Below are 6,000 nucleotides of genomic sequence, written 5' to 3'. Positions count from 1 at the left end.
GTGAAAACAATGTGATGAACCGACAGAGAATTATCAGCTTTACGGAGCTTTGCAGTGATTTTCAGCTCATTGTCTTTCCGTCCAGCTGCAACTTTACTGTTTTGATTCACTCTCACTGCTCTCATAGCGTCGTTTTCAGCTACAGTGTCAAGCTGTTTTCAGAGGAAAAGCTCTATAACTCCACCATACACCACCTGCTCAGCATCAGACAGCAGACAGTCACAGTTAGCGACTAGCTGTTGAACATAGCGCAGCATTTAGCAGCTAAAAAGCCAGAAATTTCCCTCAGGAGCAGAGCAAAAATAGAGTTTAAATGAGAGTCACTATTGGACTTACATTCAGCAGATGGCCAGAAACGTGACTCTAAATGAATGATAACGTTTTTCCGTACCTGCTGGATGTGTAGAGCAGCAACCGTTTGCTAACAAGCTTGCAAGGTCAATTTAGAAGGTGATGCTATGTGAGTGTTGTGTTCAGGTTTAAGTAAAGGACTTCAATACTTCCATCAGTTTACATTATAACCCTGAAAATCTTAACATTTCAACATGCATTTTCTGAAAAACAAGCCCTTCACGTTCAGAAGGAATCCCATTTTCTGTCATTTCTGCAGCGTGCTCATGCAAAACGAGCCTGTCTTTTTGGCAGATGGGTGTCCTGCACTACTCGCTCCACGTCTCCAACCGGCCCAGCACCGCCCCCACCTTGCCCCCTTTAGTGGCACACCCTCCTCTAAAAGCTTTTTTAATTATGGCAGCCATTAAAGCAAGGCTGGCTCTGGGCTCTGACTGATGTTAGTGTATGCACCACTGCTCCTCTGCGCCAGCCACACGCGTATGACCACACACACAGACATGTATGTACAGCACATACAAACGCACACACATACGACATGCACACGTGTGTATAAATGCACTCGTGGACGCAAAATGCTTCGACCAGACAAGCAAACTGGCTCCACTGGCATTAAATCTGTCTGATCATCTTTTTTTTTAAGTCTGCAGAAGTGATGGTGTCGTGCCCTCATCTACTCAAGTGAGAGGAGAAAGACAGCAAGAGAAGAGCAAGAGAGAGAGATGAAGAGGAAGGCAGAGAGGGAGACAGAAGAGGGAAAAGGGCAGGAGGGAGCAGAGCTTTAAAACACTGTTTCCATGCGTCTCCCAGAAGAGGAGGTGTGTGTGTCTCCTGCTGGATTGTTCACATAAAAAAGCAAAAAAAAAAAAAAGAAAAAAAAGCACAGTGCTGAAAAATAAATGCAGGGCTAAAGATAGAAAGGGCAGCACAGCCAACTGGATGACTCATCCATCGAAAACAAATAGGTACACCTTCACTTATCGATCCCGTATCGTAAACAAAAATGAAAATAGTGACATCATGCGCTTGATGGGATGCACTGCTGTTTCCTGAACATAAAAGGGGGGAACTTAGAGGGAGCTTTAGTGCCTCGGAGCCAGGTGCCTTAAATAAAATGTGTGTGTTTAAGACGTTCAAGTGCAAGTGTAAGTGCTCCCAGGCTACTTCTACCTGTGTGAACGTGTCTGTGTTTATGGGATCCCACGGCTGTCTGGCCTACATAAGACACTAATCCAATTGTCACCATTCTAAGAGACGTATTTGACCCCAGGGCTTCACGGGGTCACGCTCGCTTCCTGTTTGGACCAATGGGGAGCCTCCATCAGTGGTCTGACAGGCTGCTACAGCCACTCTCAGGTTATGCTGCCTGGGTCTGGGAGCCACAGTGCTCCCATGGGTAGTTTTGGGAGGTGTCCATATGTGATGTGTAGAAGTGGGGCGGGGTTCTGCGAGGGTCACACAGCCACAGAGTCGCAATCCTACCCACTTCAAAGGGTCCCTGTCCTCCGTATCCCCGAGGGCACCCTGCTGTTCTCCCTCTGCGGCACCCCCAGCCGGCTGGCCACCTCACAATGGCGGGTGACGCAGGCCCCCGCTCGTAGGCCTTGAAGTCGGACACCTTCCCAGCAGCCCCTCCTGATGACCTTCCCTGTGTGTCTGAGCATCCCAGCTGATGGTGGCTCCACTTTGATCCACCCTAAAAAACAGCGTAACCCGAGGACACCACATCAGGACCACAAGTCCTCCTCTGATATGACCGTATAGACCATATGGAACAACCTGCTGGGGCTGCACTGTCTTTAAAGGGAAGCTCTTATACGACATATAGGTTGAGACATATTGCAGGCCTGCATCTCCATTATCAGGATGGAGGATGAAAGAGAAGACGATACAATGACCACAACAAAGCCTCACCTGTCCTCTGGGTTATAATTATGCATGTGGGAGCGTCTGGTGATGGAGGAGCCTTTAAAAATGCGAGATGAAAGATTTCCATTATGTGATGATTTTTACAGACAAACCTGTGAATGTTTTTGTGTGTTCATGTGTCCCCCTCGTCTTTGCATCTCCCTACATTATGAAATGTGGTCGGTATGCTGTAGTCAAAGTTAGAGAACTTTCCTCGTTGAAAAAAGGACTGTTTTACTTTTAATATTCTCATACAAGATGAAAAACAACTTCCACAGAACAAGATATTCCATCACTGTAAATTATAGTCTTCATTTAATTATGTCAAAGTGTGTTTTATTGCTATTTTACGGTGTCCAGTGGAAGCACTGCAGACTGACTGAGGAAAATGTAGACGAACTTAGAAGTTAACGTGCCATAACTTTAAATATTGCTCATATTTTCCTTTAATCTCACACTTTCCACTTGACGGATATGTTAAGAAGGCCAAACCACCAAAAGGCAGCTTCATTAGGGGAATGCTGGAGTTTGACCTTGTGGCACAACTTCTGTTTTCTCCATTGGTTAACTGATAGTGGCGGCCATCACTCATGCTGATTAAGTACACCCCAGTGTTAATAGATCCTCCATGGAAAGGCTTCTGACACAAGTACAAATGTATTCAGGCTGCGGCCCTGAGGCACTGCGCAGTGATACATGGCTCCAGTAACGGTCCAGGAAATGTTTATGAGCTGACCAACTGGCTTGTTTAAGGTCAAAGGTTACATAAAAAGCCAGATTGGTTTAAACTGTGTCATTCGATAGACACTAGAGGGAGTTTGAACAGACCCCGTCACAGTGGGAAATCCTAAATTGGCTCTCTGATACTAAAAATAAATATCTCAGGGAGCCCAGAGGGAGGTTAAACAGTGTAGGCAGAGGGGAAGCTGAAATCCATTGGTGCTGAGACTGAGTCACTCTCACCCCCCGATGCTGTCAAACCCAAACAAACAGCAATGCAGCACTGAGTCACTAACAGCTTTAGACACGACCGGACCCAAACACGAGCCGTGGACAGGTCGGCGGGCAGAGACTCGCGGCTGATCAGAGGCACACGAGCAGATGACGACCTGCTGAAAGTGTGAAAACAGCTCACGGTTTATTACGGAGATCAGGTGTCATCCAGTGTCAGCGCAGCTCTGCCGCACTGTCTCCTGTAATTAAAACCTCGCCGCTGCTTCTGATTTTCTTTCATAACGTTTAAAGACAGCCGCCACTGTGCAGTTGGAAGTCGCGGCTGTAGCAGCGTTGCTTGGTTACTTGTGCCACAGGCTGATTTTTAGCCTTGATGACAAAGCATTTTTGACATTTTCCAATGGGCTTAAGAGTTTTATTAGCCTGAAAGGTTCCAGGAATTTTCTCAGCCCGCAGAGAAACATGGAACCCGAACACTTTCTCTCCTGTCGGTCTCTCCTTTCCAAGAAATCTAATTTATCTTAACAAACAAACAGTGCCGCCAACACGGAGGAATTGAATGAAATTTGGAGTAATACGTTCATCAGCTCTGACACTGACGAGTAGACCTGTGAACACACACCAGAAAGCACTGTCACACTGTCAGAGCTCCTTGCATTCACAAATTCCAACTTAATCATGTCTGAATGAGGGTCTTCTGGAGCCAGCAGGTCCTTGGATGCAGCTCTTTTAATAATATTGCTATTTCGTCCTTCTGCCTTCCAAACCGCCTCCCTGACACCATGACATCCAGCATGCTCCAGGAGATTTAAGTGAGTGCCCATCTGCTGGCTTTACTTCACCACCACCAGCTCCTAGACTCCCGGGGGATCCGGTCCTGTCTCCTGTCTGTGCTTTATGAGGATACTTCACATCAGTGGGGACTAATTAATGTGCTGCTAATCTTAAAATATGTCTTATACATTTTTCAAGTCTGAATTGAACTTGGCGAGCCTCAGCTGTGTTTAGGCTCAGCTCTGCCTTGAGCTGAATGCAATCTTCATATGTTAATATGCCCATAACTGACATTCATGTTAGCAGCTGTTGGCTATTATAATGCTTTAAATGCTGATGTTCAATGTGAAACCTTGACCTCAGTGACACTGGATGAAGAGCAGAGGAGAGAATCCTCTGGGGACCATGAATATTTGTACCAAATTTCATGACGACGCATACACTTAATGTCAAGGTTTTTCACTCTGACGCACGAGTCAACAAGCTTTCCCTGCAGCCACGAGCATGGCTAAAAAGATTTGGAGGAACGTTTGGATGGAACCAGCCTCTGTGCCTGAGTCTCCTTGTCAATGTCTGGAAGTAATCCACTCCTCTTCACGAGGTAAAGAAGAAGGAAAATTAAAAAGTTGACAAGTCCCAGAAGTGTATCCCTTCCCTCCTTGAGCTCAATTAATCCTCTGTGGTACATTTAAAGTTTACATCAGATCTCAAGGAAAAGCTAGAAGGGAAACACTCAACTTCTGAAAATGTTTTTATTGGAAACAAGAGAGAGAAGGAATCAAAATACAGAAGCCATATTCAAAACTTCACGATCAAACAGGTCAGAAGAAAAAAAACTGGCTATCATGGGAAAGTAAATGGAAAACTATAGGCTGTGTTTCTCAAGGAAGGAGGAGGGAGGAAATGAAACATAAAGAAAGGGGGGATCTGTGCGGGATTAATGGATCCTGAGTGTGTAGACCTCCCCAGAGCTGGAGATTTGATTCTCCTCCATCCATCCAGACCTCTTTTCATCCCTCAATCCACATATAAACCTCCCTTCATCCCTCGATCCCTGATGTTTCTAGTGCCAGCCTCTGTCATCACTCCTACCTCCCTGCTGACCGGCTCTCTTATTGTGCTCTGTGCTCAAAAAAAAGACATTGATTAGCTGAGAATGATGGCTGACCGCTCAGTCACAGAGCAGCTCTCGGAGATCCAATCAGTCCATTGTTAGCTTGACCTGCCTCGTGTTTTTATATCTTTGGAGGTTAAAGGTTAAGATGGAGAAGGGGAGTGGTGGGAAAAAGCTGGGACACAGAAAGAGGGAGTCACCGCTGGTGTTAATCTGACATTCCTTTACAGTGAATTTCTGCCCGTCTGCTGTAACGTCTGCTCTTTCAACATGCAGCCCATCAGATTGAGTCACACTGAAACAAGATAGAAACTCAAATATGTTCCAGACTTGAATCTTGATACTATCTGCATGTCCGAAACCAGGAACACCAGCCAGAAATCGACAGATTTCTTCCCTTTCAGCTAATGTGCTCCTCACAGTAGCGGAAACAGTTGCAGCGAACATTGACACGACACTCTGTTCATCTTGTCAGACATCAGTCTCCCATGTTTGATGGATGGTTATTGATACCCATGCAGGATGGGTCTCTAGTAGCTAGAGGTGTTCCGTGACTTGAAGGGGTTTCCTTTGATTACAGCCCCCCCTAGTGGCTGCTGGAGTTCAGAATTATTGCTCACTCCTCAGTCACATCTGGATACATGTAATAGTTGCAGTAATACATCTGTTTCTCATATGAATTGGCACAATGAGATCAATTTGCAAATGTAAATATAATCTAATTAAGTATTCATAAAAGTTTAATTCCTTGGCAGCTTAAAGAAACATATTTCTTTACTTATCACCGGTGGTATCCACATATTTTTGGTTTTATCTGATTAGGTTTACATTTAATTCTTATTTCAGCCACCATCCCATAATAACAAAGGTGAATGAAACTCTGCTAATCCTGCCTAAAG

The sequence above is a fragment of the Chaetodon auriga genome, chromosome 16 (assembly GCF_051107435.1).
Source record: "Chaetodon auriga isolate fChaAug3 chromosome 16, fChaAug3.hap1, whole genome shotgun sequence".
Lineage (NCBI taxonomy): Eukaryota > Metazoa > Chordata > Actinopteri > Chaetodontiformes > Chaetodontidae > Chaetodon > Chaetodon auriga.
Note: the sequence above shows the minus strand (reverse complement) of the source record.